We start from the raw sequence: 16,086 nt of genomic DNA on the forward strand, positions 1-16,086 counted from the left end.
GCATTTTTATATATCTGAAAGGGGTACGGGGGTAAGAAACATGGAAAAATAAAAGCCACCTAAATACTTCATCATTATTTCTGCATTTTGTGTGAATTGCTCTCTGCTTTTTTGCAGGTAAATTCATGAACACTTCAATTGTTTTAACACCTCCCTAATTTGAAATGCAGGCTGCCCCCATGGTTTAACAATATTCTCTCCCCCCCAATTTGCATGTGGGCTTTTATCTATGAAGGCTATTGTACATTATTTTAGCCAGCTCCTGTTATTATTTTGGATGTGCATAAACCCCCTCCATGTGGGTTTAATTCCCCACTTGAACTAGAGATAAGATGTGACACTGGTATTTAGAAATATTTCAATTATGTTCCTGTAACAATTGCTTGTTTTCTGTTTCATTTGATTAAAAAAACAAACCCTTTGTAAGCCACCCTTACCATACTATAACGGAAGCTGGTTTAACAACAATGTATCTGATGTCTTTCTTATCCTGGCCATGCATTACCCACGTAGCCTATCCATAAATTATTTCTAAATGGTCTACTTGTGAGGCTTCTGCAATCATGCTTTTGCATTATTCACATAGGCCTACCTGCAGTGCGTTGGCCTACTCCATTCGGCTTGTATCCTTTCCATTTCCAGAGAGCACCTCTGTTCCAGTTACCAAAGAAGCGATCCTGCAAACATATTCAAAATGTTCAGGCCTAATCAATGGTTGGCCTAGGTTATATCTTGCTTTTTGAGAATGTGCCTCACGCATACAATACAATTTACAGGAGCCTAGTATTTGAGGAGTAGTGCGATGCATAAAGGCCTAATTGAAGCCAACTACTAAAATGTCCAAACCTATTGAGCAAACACTGGATTTATTTTTTGTATTTTTTTTAACTGTTTCTCTCACTCTTTACTGTAGCCTATGCGATTTAATAAACTGTAGTGTCAATCCACAATGGACTAGGATGAGAATTTTCCAACATAAGACCATCATTAACCTATAGAACTTGAGACAAACATGCAATATTAAGCCATGGAAGGCTTTGATTTGCCAGTGAATGGCTAAGCCCTCATCACACCTACAACTTGTTTATTAATTCAAACCCAGCCGTTTCGTGCCACCGCCCCGCCAGCTATTGCGCCCATAATATTTCTGACACACCTACGGACCTCTAAAGCTACCGCAACGCTTAGATTCACCATTGCATTAGGTTTGTTATAATAGAACCCAAGTTGACAAATGTCTATGTACTACAAAATTGACCAGCCAGGGCACACGCATGCGCACACGCACACACAAATAAAGAAACAGACCTTGTTCACTAATGTGAATCCTGCTGTCAGTCTCACTCACTAATTAGCTCCCATTCTGAGGCACGGTCTCCTCAAACACACATGGACACACACACACACTTGCTGCTGTCGGTCAGCCTTCTCACTAAATAATCACTCACAGGGCTCTCTTTATCAGTTTCCTCTGCATCTCCCAATCTCTCCTGGTGTCTCGGAAGCGACCCCTGACAGCTAGAATGGCGCTGGCCTGGGATGAGTTGAGCTGAATGATGGCCAGAAACAGCGAGAAGGGGACCACTGAGCTGAGAGAGAGGGGAGAGTTACAGCTTTACTATTATGACAAACAGCATGGTGGTTCTCATCATCATTCTCCTTATCACGTTGCTTTAGTCCCTCTGAAAACTGGATTGTGATGTTTAAAATGTTCTTTGACTTTAACCAAGGCTGATGGTCTAGTCTTTCTGGTATACCAACAATACCAACAAAAGGTATTTTGAACATACATGTCACGAGTTCTGGGAGTATCACATTATGGCCTGTCTGCAATCAGTACTCTGAGCACACTGCATCTGTCCTTCTGTCTGTATCTCAGCTGCAGCTGGACAGATACACAGCCACCTTCCAATGGGGCTGTCACTGAATATCAGCGAAAGATAGTTATGCTTTCATCCTCTGGTGAATCTGGTACACAATCCCTTAATTCTTTGACTTCCTCCTCATCATCCCTCTGTTCCCACCCTAGCCCTGTGAATCGTGTTCCTTCACTCCAAACTGGAAGGTGATTTCAGTGTCTGATGCCACATTGCCCACCTCTCTAGTCCCCCTTTGCCCGGCCTCTCTCTCTCCTTTCACACACCTAGTGGAAGGAAAAATTAGGGCCTTTTCCTAGTCATGTTTCTCTGTTCAAATGTATCGCTGGTGTGAGAGTGCTAGATTTGCCATTTACAATTTATGATTGTCAATTCACAAAAACATTTCTTGAGGATAAAAAAAAAAAATACAATTGTATTTGTCACATGTGCTGAATACAATCGGTGTAGACTCTTCTGTGAAATGCGTACTTACAAGCTCTTTCCCAACAATGCAGAGTTAAAAAGTAAGTTTTTTTAAAGGAAAGAAAATAGTAACACAATAAAATAATAATAACGAGGCTATATACAAGGAGTACCGGTACCGAGTCAATGTGCAGGGGTACGAGGTAGTTGGCGTAATTGAGGTATTATGTACATGTAGGTAGGGGTAAAAGTGACTAGGCAACCAGGATATATAATAAACAGAGTAGAAGCAGCGTATGTGAAGTGTGTCTGTGTGTGGCGTCAATATGCATCTGTGTGTGTTTTGTGTGTGTGAGCGTATGTAAGGTGGGAGTGTGTTTGACACTCTAACACTCATACAGTATACAGTGTAGTATGTGTGAGTGTGTGGGTAGAGTCCAGTGAGTGTGCATATTTTTATTTAACTAGGTAAGTCAGTTAAGAACAAATTCTTATTTTACAATGACTACCTACCCCGGCCAAACCCTCCCTTAACCCGGACGACGCTGGGCCAATTGTGTGCCGCCCTATGGGACTCCCGATCATGGTAGGTTGTGATCGAACCAGGGCCTGTAGTGACGCCTCTAGCATTGAGAGGCAGTGCCTTAGACCGCTGCGCCACTCGGGAGCCTCAAGACAAAGGAGAGCCAGTGCAAGAATGCCAATGCAAATAGTACGGATAGCCATATGATTAACTGTTCACCTGTTTTATGGCTTGGGGGTAGAAGCTGTTCAGGAGCCTTTTGGTCCCAAATTTGGCGCTCCGGTACCGCTTGCCGTGCGGTAACAGAGAGAACAGTCCATGACTTGGGTGGCTGGTGTCTTTTAAAAAATGTAGGGCCTTCCTCTGACACCCCCTTGTATGGTGGTCCTGGATGGCAGGGAGCTCGGCCCCAGTGATGTACTCAGTGATGTCATCCAAACAATGCTCAAATAATGACAAATTGGGTAGTTAAGACTACCCACTGTAGCGCTTTATGATTGGATGCCAAGCAGTTGCCATACCAGGCAAAGATGCTCTCAATAGTGCAGCTGTATAATCTTTTGAGGATCTGAGAGCCCATGCCAAACCTTTTCAGCCTCCTGAGGGGAAGAGGTGTTGTCGTGCCCTCTTCACGACTGTGTTGGTGTGTTTGGACCATGATAAGTCCTTAGTGTTGTGGACACTGAGGAACTTGAAGCTCTCGACCGCTCCACTACAGCTCTGTCAATGTGAATGAGGGAGTGCTTGGCCCTCTGTTTCCTGTAGTCCATGATCAGCTCCTTCGTCATGCTGATGTTGAGGGAGAGATTGTTGTCCTGGCACCACACGGCCAGGTCTCTGACCTCCACCCTGTAGGCTGTCTCATTGTCGTCGGTGATCAGGCCTACCACCGTCGTGTCGTCAGCAAACGTAATGATGGTGTTGTAGTTGTGCAGTCGTGGGTGATCAGGGAGTACCAGAGGGGACTAAGCACGCACCACTGAGGGGCCTCCATGTTGTCTACCCTCACCACCCGCGGGCAGCCAGTCAGGAAGTTCAGGATCCAGTTGCAGAGGGAGGTGTTTAATCACAAGGTCCTTAGCTTAGTGATGAGCTTAGAGGACACTATGGTGTTGAACGCTGAGCTGTAGTCAATGAACAGCATTCTCATGAAGGTGTTCCTTTTGTCCAGGTGGGAAAGGGCAGTGTGAAGCCCAATAGAGATTGCGGCATGTGGATCTGATTGCGTCATCTGTGGATCTGATTGCGTCATCTGTTGGGGAGGTATGCTAATTGGAGTGGGTCCAGGGTGTCTGGGATGATGGTGTTGATGTGTGCCTTTTCAAAGCATTTCATGGCTACAGATGTGAGTGCTACGGGGCGATAGTCATTTAGACAGGTTACCTTGGCGTTCTTGGACAGAGTGGTCTGCTTGAAACATAGTGGTGGTCTTCTTGAAACATGTAGGTATTAGACTGATTCAGGGACAGATGTAAAATGCGCACCTGCCATTACAAGGGCATAGGCCTATAGGTCTCATGGGTAGTAGCCTACAACTGCAAAGTTTTTTAGAACATCAAGTTTACTGTTGGCTGAATACATGGCTACTAGCAGTGGCTATTCTTTTTTGTTGCATTAGCAATCTAGTTGATGTGTTTTGAGTTTGAACTTCCTCAGATGTTGAACCCCAAATGAATTAGCCTATGATATTAGTTAGTGCACATAAAGATGTATGTAATTAATCTCTATTAAACAAAAAAAAGTCCAAATTACACTATATTACTATAGTGTAATTGTCAACCCAAAAGTCATGACAATCTGGATTAGGTGCACATAAAAAATATCTGTAATCATGCATTCCCCGGGGTTCCGCTAGCGGAACTCCTCCCACATTCCACTGAAAAAATATTTTTGAGAAATATTTAACTTTCACACATTAACAAGTCCAATACAGCAAATTAAAGATAAACATCTTGTGAATCCAGTCAACATGTCCGATTTTTAAAATGTTTTACAGCGTTAAACACCACGTATATTTATGTTAGCTCACCACAATACAAAAAAGCACAGACATTTCTTTCACAGCACAGGTAGCTTGCACAAAACCAACCAAACTAACCAAGAACCACCAAAACTAACCAAGAAACAACTTCATCAGATGACAGTCTTATAACATGTTATACAATAAATCTATGTTTTGTTCGAAAATTTGCATATTTGAGGTATAAATCAGTTTTACATTGCAGCTACCATCACAGCTACCATCACAAATAGCACCGAAGCAGCCAGAGTAATTATAGAGACCAACGTGAAATACCTAAATACTCATCATAAAACATTTATGAAAAATACATGGTGTACAGCAAATGAAAGACAAACATCTTGTGAATCCAGCCAATATTTCAGATTTTTAAGTGTTTTACAGCGAAAACACAATATAGCATTATATTAGCTTACTACAATAGCCAACCACACAACTACATTGATTCAAGGCAACAGTAGCGATAGCGACAAAACCAGCAAAATATATTAATTATTTCACTAACTTCATAAACTTCATCAGATGACAGTCCTATAACATCATATTACACATACATATATGGTTTTTCGAAAATGTGCATATTTAGAGCTGAAATCCGTGGTTATACATTGTGAAAATGTAGCAACTATTTTCCAGAATCTCCGATATATTTCTGACACTCACCTATTCTGACCAAATAACTATTCATAACTTTACTAAAAAATACATGTTGTACAGGAAATGATAGATACACTAGTTCTTAATGCAATCGGCGTGGTTAGAATTCTAAAAATAACTCAGTACGACATACAGCTTACGTAATAGCGAGAGAGCGCCCAAATCAAGGCGGAAAACACAAACTACATTTTCGACAGAAATAGGAAATAACATCATAAATGGGTCCTACTTTTGTTGAGCTTCCATCAGAATCTTGTACAAGTGGTCTCTTTGTCCAGAACAATCGTTGTTTGGTTTTAGAATGTCCTTTTTCCCTCTCGACTTAGCAAGCAAAACTAGCCAAGTGGCGCGAAGCTGTCCATCGTGAACAAACGCAGAGAACGGAACACGCCAAACTCCCGAAAAAATGTCAATAATCTGATAAAACTATATTGAAAAAACATACTTTACGATGATATTATCACATTTATCAATAAAATCAAAGCCGGAGATATTAGACGTCTATAACGAATGCTTTTCAGAAGCCAATACTGATGACCTTCCTGCGCCTTCCTGAACAAAGGAATTTGGGGTCATGTCATTCCAAGACCTCTCTTTTGACCATAGATATAGCTATACACCCCATTTCACCTCTCACAGCCTATTGACATCTAGTGGAAGGCGTATGAAGTGCATGTATACTAATAGATTTCAAGCAAATTTATAGGGAGGCCCTGGAACAGAGCCTCGTTTTCAGATTTTTCACTTTCTGACAGGAAGTTTGCTGCAAAATGAGTTCTGTTTTACTCACAGATATAATTCAAACGTTTTAGAAACTTGAGAGTGTTTTCTATCCAATAATAATATGCATATTGTACGAGCAAGAATAGAGTACGAGGCCGTTTAAATTGGGAACGATTTTTTCCCAAAGTGAAAAATAGCGCCCCCTATCCTCAACAGGTTTTAAGCAACTTATTTCTTGAATAACTCAGTGTTCTATTTTTTATACCTCACTAGGAATGACTGTATAAGATGATTACTCATGATTTGAGTCTGACCAAATCATGGGCTTGGTGCCACCAACTGTAAAAGTTTGTGGCACCAGTGACCAGGGGAAATTGTAGTCTGGAGCACTGTAATAGTAATTAACACTTAGGGTAGGTGATGATTAATGGGGAACATGTTAGTCTGGAGCCCTGGGTAATAGTAATTAACACTTAGGGTAGGTGTTGATTCAGGGGAACATGTTAGTCTGGAGCACTGTAATAGTAATTACACTTAGGGTAGGTGATGATTCAGGGGAACATGTTAGTCTGGAGCACTGTAATAGTAATTAACACTTTTAGGGTAGGTGATGATTCAGGGGAACATGTTAGTCTGGAGCACTGTAATAGTAATTAACACTTAGGGTAGGTGTTGATTCAAAGGAACACTAATTTGCAATACAGCCTAAATTGTTAGCTTGGATTTTATAACGTACAGTACCAGTCCAAGGTTTGGACACACCTACTCATTCCAGGGTTTTTCTTTTTTTATAATATTTTCTACATTGTATAATAATAGTGAAGACATCAAAACTATGTAACACATATGGAATCATGTAGTAACACCCTTTGACAAGTTAGGGGTGGTATACAGAAAATAACCCTATTTGGTAAAAGACCAAGTCTATTATGGCAAGAACAGCTCAAATAAGGAAGGAGATACGACAGTCCATCATTACTTTAAGACATGAAGGTCAGTCAATCTGGAGAATTTCAAGAACTTTGAAAGTTTCTTCAAGTACAGTCGCAAAAACCCTCAAGCGCTATGATGAAACTGGCTCTCATGAGGACCGCCACAGGAAGGCCAGTGGTGTAAAGTACTACTTAAGTAATTTTTGGGGGTATCTGTACTTTACTTTCCTATTTATATTTTTGACAACTTTTACTTTTACTTTGCTACATTCCTAAAGACAATAATGTATTTTTTACTACATACATTTTCCCTGACACTTGTTACATTTTGAATGCTTAGCAGGACAGGAAAATGTGGTCTAATCCACATACTTTTCAAGAGAACATCTCTAGTCATCCGTACTGCCTCTACTCTGGTGGACCCACTAAACACATGTTTCTTTGTAAATTCTGTCTTAGCCAGGGGCACACTCCGACACTATCTGTAAATAAAAATAACAAGAAAATGTGTCCGTCTGCTTTGCTTAATATAAGAAATTTGAAATGATTTATACTTGTATATTTTAGCGATTACATTTACTTTGGATACTTAAGTGTAAATATTCAACTCAATTTTAGACTTTTACTCAAGTAGTATTTTACTGGGTGACTTTCACTTTTACTTGAGTCATTGTCTGTTAAGGTATCTTTACTTTTAATCAAGTATGACAATTGGGTACTTTTTCCACCACCGAGGAAGACCCAGAGTTACCTCTGCTGCAGAGGATATGTTCATTAGAGTTAACTGCACCTCAGATTGCAGTCCAAATAAATGCTTCACAGAGTTCAAGTAACAGACACATCTCAACATCAACATGTTCGAGAGTGAGACTGCGTGAATACAGGCCTTCATGGTTGAATTTGCAAATAAACCATTACTAAAGGACACCAATAAGAAGAAGAGACTTGCTTGGGCCAGAAACACGAGCAATGAAATTAGACCGGTGGGAAATCTGTCCTTTGGTCTGATGAGTCCATATTTAGATTTTAGGTCCAAACCGCCCGTGTCTTTGTGAGATGCAGAGCTCGGTGAACGGATGATCTCTGCATGTGTGGTTCCCACCATGAATCATGGAGGAGGTGTGATGGTGTGGGGTGCTTTGCTAGTGATACTGTCTGTAATAAAAAAAACTACACTCGATCCCTCCGATGTCAACAACTACAGACCAGTATCCCTTCTTTCTTTTCTCTCCAAAACTCTTGAACGTGCCGTCCTTGGCCAGCTCTCCTGCTATCTCTCTCAGAATGACCTTTCTGATCCAAATCAGTCAGGTTTCAAGACTAGTCATTCAACTGAGACTGCTCTTCTCTGTGTCACGGAGGCGCTCCGCACTGCTAAAGCTAACTCTCTCTCCTCTGCTCTCATCCTTCTAGACCTATCGGCTGCCTTTGATACTGTGAACCATCAGATCCTCCTCTCCACCCTCTCCGAGCTGGCATCTCCGGCGCGGCCCACGCTTGGATTGCCTCCTACCTGACAGGTCGCTCCTACCAGGTGGCGTGGCGAGAATCTGTCTCCGCACCACGTGCTCTCACCACTGGTGTCCCCCAGGGCTCTGTTCTAGGCCCTCTCCTATTCTCGCTATACACCAAGTCACTTGGCTCTGTCATATCCTCACATGGTCTCTCCTATCATTGCTATGCAGACGACACACAATTAATCTTCTCCTTTCCCCCCTCTGATAACCAGGTGGTGAATCGCATCTCTGCATGTCTGGCAGACATATCAGTGTGGATGACGGATCACCACCTCAAGCTGAACCTCGGCAAGACGGAGCTGCTCTTCCTCCGGGGAAGGCTGCCCGTTCCATGATCTCGCCATCACGGTTGACAACTCCATTGTGTCCTCCTCCCAGAGTGCTAAGAACCTTGGCGTGATCCTGGACAACACCCTGTCGTTCTCAACTAACATCAAGGCGGTGACCCGTTCCTGTAGGTTCATGCTCTACAACATTCGCAGAGTACGACCCTGCCTCACGCAGGAAGCGGCGCAGGTCCTAATCCAGGCACTTGTCATCTCCCGTCTGGATTACTGCAACTTGCTGTTGGCTGGGCTCCCTGCTTGTGCCATTAAACCCCTACAACTCATCCAGAACGCCGCAGCCCGTCTGGTGTTCAACTTTCCCAAGTTCTCTCACGTCACCCCGCTCCTCCGCTCTCTCCACTGGCTTCCAGTTGAAGCTCGCATCCGCTACAAGACCATGGTGCTTGCCTACGGAGCTGTGAGGGGAACCACCTCCGTACCTTCAGGCTCTGATCAGGCCCTACACCCAAACAAGGGCACTGCGTTCATCCACCTCTGGCCTGCTCGCCTCCCTACCTCTGAGGAAGTACAGTTCCCGCTCAGCCCAGTCAAAACTGTTCGCTGCTCTGGCACCCAATGGTGGAACAAACTCCCTCACGACGCCAGGTCAGCGGAGTCAATCACCACCTTCCGGAGACACCTGAAACCCCACCTCTTTAAGGAATACCTAGGATAGGATAAAGTAATCCTTCTAACCCCCCCCCCCTTAAAGAGTTAGATGCACTATTGTAAAGTGGTTGTTCCACTGGGATTATCATAAGGTGAATGCACCAATTTGTAAGTCGCTCTGGATAAGAGCGTCTGCTAAATGACTTAAATGTAATGTAAATGTAATTTATTTAGAATTCAAGGCACACTTAACCAGGATGGCTACCACAGCATTCTGCAGCGATATGCCATCCCATCTGGTTTGTGCTTAGTGTGACTATCATTTGTTTTTCAACAGGACAATGACCCAACACACCTCCAGGCTGTGTAAAGGCTATTTGACCAAGAAAGAGAGTGATGGAGTGCTGCATCAGATGACCTGGCTTCCAAAATCACCTGACCACAACCCAATTGAGATGGTTTGGGATGAGTTGGTCCGCACAGTGAAGAAAAAGCAGCCAATAAGTGCTCAGCATATGTGGGAACTTCTTCAAGACTGTTGGAAAAGCATTCCAGGTGAAGCTGGTTGAGAGAATGCCAAGAGTGTGCAAAGCTGTCATCAAAGCAAATGATGGCTACTTTGTTTAACACTTTTTTGGTTAGTACATGATTCCATATGTGTTATTTCATAGTTTTGGTGTCTTCACTATTATTCTACAAAGTAGAACATTGTAAAAAATAAAAACACAATTATAGTGTTGAGTTGTACTTCGAGTGGTGTTTTTACATGAGCTGGTTAAAAAAGAGTAGGAGGACCATGTCTCATCAGTCACTGGTGCAGAAATGATTGAGAAATACAACTGTTCTGCCAATGTTATGTGTCAGTACTAGTGCCTGTGTCTAGGTAGGCTGTGTAGGGTCAGGGTGTATGTGTGGGGCTGGGGTATGTGTGTATGGCTGGTGGCCTGCACAGTGATGTGGGCTGGTTTGGATAAAATACCAGGATTCTTGACCCAGTCCGTCCCTGACCACACACATACATGTACTATATTTGTAAATACACAATGAATATACCGATGTGTAATTCAACACTTACAGAGTTGTGGGGAGCAGCAAATTGACACTACAATGTGTAGCTATCATCCTGTTCTCTATAATCTCAAATTCAGTGTGTAGTTCATGTGGACTTGCTATCACCCCCTAGGGGGGAAAGAAGACACATACAGTACCATATTAAAAGACACATCTTGCACAACTGACTCTGATCACAAACAAGCCAAATAGATTTGTGGCTCAAAAGAAATACACAGCACGAAAGAAAGTAATGTAAGATTCTTTATTGCAGGGCACTCCAACCCTGTTCCTGGAGCGCTACCGTCGTGTAGGTTTTCGCTCCAACCTCAATCTAGTGCAACTGATTCTAATAATTAGCTGGTTGATAATCTGAATCAGGTTAGTTACAACTGGGGTTGAAATTAACCTACAGGAGGGTAGCTCTCCAGGAACAGGGTTGGAGAGCCCTGCTTTAAGTATCACAAACCTTTCCCGCCTGTACGATCTGCTGGTCTCCCCTGCTCATCAAGTCTGCCGTCTTTCCCCTCAATAGCCAACACTGCCACTGTCACCCTATGAGAGAAAGGGTTACATAAGTGATTGCTTACAGTATTCAATAACTACATATAATTTCTGTCAACACCTTAAAGACTATCAACATAGCCTGTATGAAAATGTGTTAATTCAAGGTAAAATATGTTCTCCACTGTACTGTGATACTCAAATAGAAGTAAAAATTGAGCTAATGAAGACAGTAGAGTTGCACCAACCCCTGGCTGGCAGCATACTCGCCCAGGTCTTGGTAGAAGATGGTGGAGTAGAGGAAATATCGAGCTTGTTGATTGTTGTCCTCCACCTCCAGATTCCCCAGGTCTGTGTAGGCCTTTTCATCTGTGCAAATAATCACCTGGGAAGACAACAATATATTCCATTGGTACGAAGTCATAAACAAGACAGATACAGTATGTATTCAGTGGCACTGGAACTATAGGACTGTCTGACTTTTGACCCTGGTTGCCGAGATGCCATCGCTATGGCTACAAGCTGGACCTAGGCACCACTCTTAGACAATCTTTTAATGAAAAGAGAAGAGTGTCAACATACCGTTATTTCATTAAATTATTCCTTCATTGGACCAGTTTTAAAATAAGTCCATGGCTTATTTACTCTTGGACCACATGGGCCCTTGATTTAAAATGTAGAGTTTTGTTTGTTCCCTTATTGCCTCTCTTCCGTAACCTTAGAATCTCGGCACCCCACAAAAAACGCGAGGAGAACTTTTCCTATCCATGCAGTCACCTTGCAAGACAAACATCAGTGGATGACCTTAAGATACTGATCAAAAAAACTTCAGATTCACAGCCAAGTATTGGATGAATGCGTCCAAATATTGACTCAAAATCAGTGGAGGCTGGTGGGAGAAGCTATAGGAGGATGGGCTCATTGTAATGGCTGGAATGGAAGGAATGGAACGGTATCAAACAAATGGAAACCACAATTCCATGCCAGCCACTACAATGAGTCTGTCCTCCTATAGCTCCTCCCACCAGCCGCATGTGAAATGTCACACAGAAAACACAGATTTAATACATACAGCCAATGAATGTAAAGAGCATGAAAACACAATTTCATTAGATATCAACAAGCAGAAATAGTAAATCATGTCAATGGGAAACGGATGTAACATTACACCTGATTGTTGAATGTAAGAGTCCTAATCACATGTGTGGTTGTCTCTCGCCCAGCTTCTGAACACTCTGTAAGACTGCTTCCTGACCAAACTGGTTTAAAACCAACATTGGCGTTATCATTAACAGCGTCTACACAGCCACAGACCATTGTCAATTCTAGCAAGGCACATTATTGTGAATCTGCCAACAAATCTGTCACATGTGCAGCACATAGGCTGAACCACTTAGTATTTAATTTACCGGTAGTGACTTCGATCATCACAATATCTCCCAAATGTAGCCACTAATGCCCATCAAAATAATCAAAGATGGTTGACCTGAAGATGTGGTCTGTAGATTGGCTGTTTCCCTTCAAACACCTGGGCCAAGATAGAGAAAGAATTTCACTGCTCATCTTAATCTCCCAAAGAGGGTTGTAGTCAGTACATACTGTGGTCTGTATAAATGGTCGATACATACCCGGCTTCACAAGGGGGGAAAAGGGGGCTTAGGCCCCTCAGTTGAAACTTGTGCCCCCTCAGTTTTAGTTTAATGTCCCTATATACAAATTGCTAAAAAGTTCAAGCGATTGAGTGACAGGTTTGCGCAAAATCTGTATCTCCACTGCCATGTGTCAGCACAATGGACAGAGCACGCCGTGGTGTGTGTCGGGGGGCTTTGGAATTGGAAAGCCACTGGGGCGGTTAGGTATGACTCCTTTGGGTTTCCGTAAAAAGTGGGGAAAAAGGCTTCTCATCTGTGGTAGGCTAAGTGAATAACTTGATACGCCTCCACCTGTAATATTTGATTTTGATTGATAAGGGCGGGGTCAAGTTCACCATTGAAGCAGCTTCACTCAACTCTGCCTCACGCGCCACCAATACAGAGTTTAGTTAGCTTCTTAGCTAGCTGTAAAAAGCATTAGTGCTATTAGCCTTAGCCTATTTAGCTAGCTCGAACCAGCTGCCATGATGGGTATCAGAAATTGGCTTCCCAAACAAAGCCAATTGGAGTAGGAGAGCAATGAGCAGCAGCAGCATCAAACCACCACAGAGGCCGCCACCAAGCCCGGCTATCTCTGCGCCAGGGTAATGGCTCGTTAGCCCCCTGCACCACCGACTGCTCATGACGATCTTGGAACAGAGGAGCCAGCCCAAGTTAGCCTAGAATCCTACCCTAGTTGCAGATTCTCTGTACAAACCTTTTTAATTTAATAGCATCTAGTTCATAGGAAGAGAATGGACCGGACAACTGGCTACTRTATCAGTGGTTGTTAAAGTTGTGGTGGCATTGTGAAGTTCCTCTCTGACATCGAATGCACGTGTTCGTACAACACAGATGTAACACAACTTACTCCAGGCAAAAGCAACGGATCTTTACACTGCAGTCAAAGTGGTCCGAAGTGGGTTGGAGTGCGTCGAAAAGCTGAGGTGTGACAGCGAGTTCGAAGCCGTTTGGGCCACCACCTCCAAGCAAACCATGATGTTGTGCGAGTACAAATCTCCAGCTATATGGTGGACAGTACAGTAGGCCAGCGACACAGAGGAGAAGAGACCGAGTCTAAAAGACTGTTCTTCAGCACGTTGAATGCTGTCATTGGTGAGAATGTCAGAAGGATTCAGCGAATGCAACAGCCAACTGGTGGAGTCCTTGTGTGCCCTTTGACCCAGAGAGCCAGGACTTTCTAGATGTGAAAAAGGTGAAACCACTGCTGGATCTAAGCAAAACAAATTTGGTGGAAGCTGAGTTTAGTGTCGCTCGCCAGTTTTTGCAGACTGAAATCGCCTGCTCCAAATGGACCCCACTTGATATCCTGCAATGATTCTCTAGGCCTCTCTCCGCTATGCCGACCGTGCTTACTACATTGAAACATGGATTGACTTTTGGGGCGTCCACAGCCACGTGCGAGAACTCATTTTCCATTGTGATATATTCCGTGTATTGTGATATAGCATGATATAAGCAACACTCAATATAATTCCAATGCAAGAACCCAAATAACGCCCCTGGGTATAGATACATATCAGTATGTTTCATCATAGAAATAGATACATTCTATTATGATTTTCTTGGTAGGCTATTGGTTTTCGTGGTTGTAAATGGAACTGTACGTATTGGAAACGTGTTTATGGTAGGCTGGCATTGCTTAATTGATTACTCGAATTTGATCCACAGAAATGTATGATGCCGTAACACAACAGGTTGCTGAACTCATGAGTGGTTAATTTTCCATGTTTGAAGGGGGCAGTATTTATTTGTCAAGACAGCTGTCCATTGCTGCATCTCATTGTTTTGGTCATTTGGATCTCCATTCGCCTTTTGTTCACTGCTAATGTAACTAGCCTAAATGTAGATTGCCATGCCTTATCAATCTGATATTTTGTTTACTAGGCCTACTACTTGGTACCACTGTCTTGTTCTGTTCTCATTTATTTGTTCACATTCGCGGTTGTGTCGGTATTCCAAGCCAAACTGCTATTCAGCATTTAGTTTGCAATTATTCTGGTAAGACAGCTGTGTGTACGGCTGCATTCACATAGGCTGTTTGTAATTGGTGAACAACCCCATCTATCTTGTAGCCTATATTCATTACCAAAACAGCCTTGCTTTAGTGTGTAAGGCACTGTCCGTTGTGATGATACTACGGCAGTGGAGATGCAGATTTTGCGACAAACTATCCGTCACTTTAAAAGCACTCAATGGTTCTCTGCATTTAAACTTGATGTTTATTGTCGTATGGCTTGATATATGGGGAATTCAATATAATTCCAATGCAAGAACGCCAATTTCAACTGCCCCCTTTAGTCACTTTATCCTGGCGCCGTGTCTGGGTCAGTATATTCAGCTTCAACCAGCATTGAATGTGAAACTACTTAAAACAAAACAATATTGATTATACAGAACAACGTTTATTATGGAGGTATCCCTATCACATTCTTTTAATCTAGCCTTACCAACATGAGACACTCATGTTTCCGACACACACGAGGTATAGCCTTTTCTCTCCTCACCAGCATCTAACTGCATGCTCTAAGCGGGGACGCTTGTGATTGGCCAGCATGTGCATGCCATGCAGAGAGTGAGAGAGCCCGCTTGTGATTGGCCAGCATCTTCTGTGCATGTAGAGTGAATGAATGGACATCAGCGCCTCTCATTGGAGGAGGTACTGTAGTCTAGTTTTTGTTGTATTAACAGAGTGTCAAAGAAAGGAGAAAATTGCAGCCACTTGCGATATGGATATTGCACATGCCAATATCTCAATTTCAATCTGAATTCGATTAATCGTGCAGCCTTCTATGCAGCCCTTTATGGTGAGCACTGCGATTAGACACAAGTTGAATAACACAATAATTGAATAACATGGATTTCTAAATGTATTTTGCAACGCTCGCGCACGCGACGTGTCTGGTCTGGTCAGCATGTAAGAATCAGGCAACAAGACTAGGGATTCTGGACAGGACCTCAAAGGAAGGTCTTGGTGGCAAGACTGGAGCTAGAAGTATAGAGAATCATATGTCAAAGCTGGTTGTCTTCAGGGTGCGAATTACGGGGGAGCCGGGGGAGGCTCATCTGCCCCGAATGAGACATTAGCTCCTCTAAATGCAAATATGTTTTACAGTGGTAAATATGAAAATAAAAGCTTCCAAATGAAACAAACACCCCCAACTCTCTGTCATGGTTTAAACCATTTACTTCTACGTGGCTGTATATACCGTCTCCATGTTCACGGAGCTAACCACTTAGTAGCGCCGAATTTGAACTCAGCTGAGCTCCTTTAAACGCATAGATTTTCCC

General features: G+C 42.9%; 1 pseudogene; it reads right to left on the reverse strand.

The window, feature by feature from the left end:
• Window positions 1-1,444: 1,444 nt before the first annotated feature.
• LOC139029010 (uncharacterized) lies at window positions 1,445-16,013 on the reverse strand (annotated as a pseudogene).
• Window positions 16,014-16,086: the final 73 nt, after the last annotated feature.

This window comes from Salvelinus sp. IW2-2015, linkage group LG17 (assembly GCF_002910315.2).
Source record: "Salvelinus sp. IW2-2015 linkage group LG17, ASM291031v2, whole genome shotgun sequence".
In the NCBI taxonomy this organism is placed as follows: domain Eukaryota; kingdom Metazoa; phylum Chordata; class Actinopteri; order Salmoniformes; family Salmonidae; genus Salvelinus; species Salvelinus sp. IW2-2015.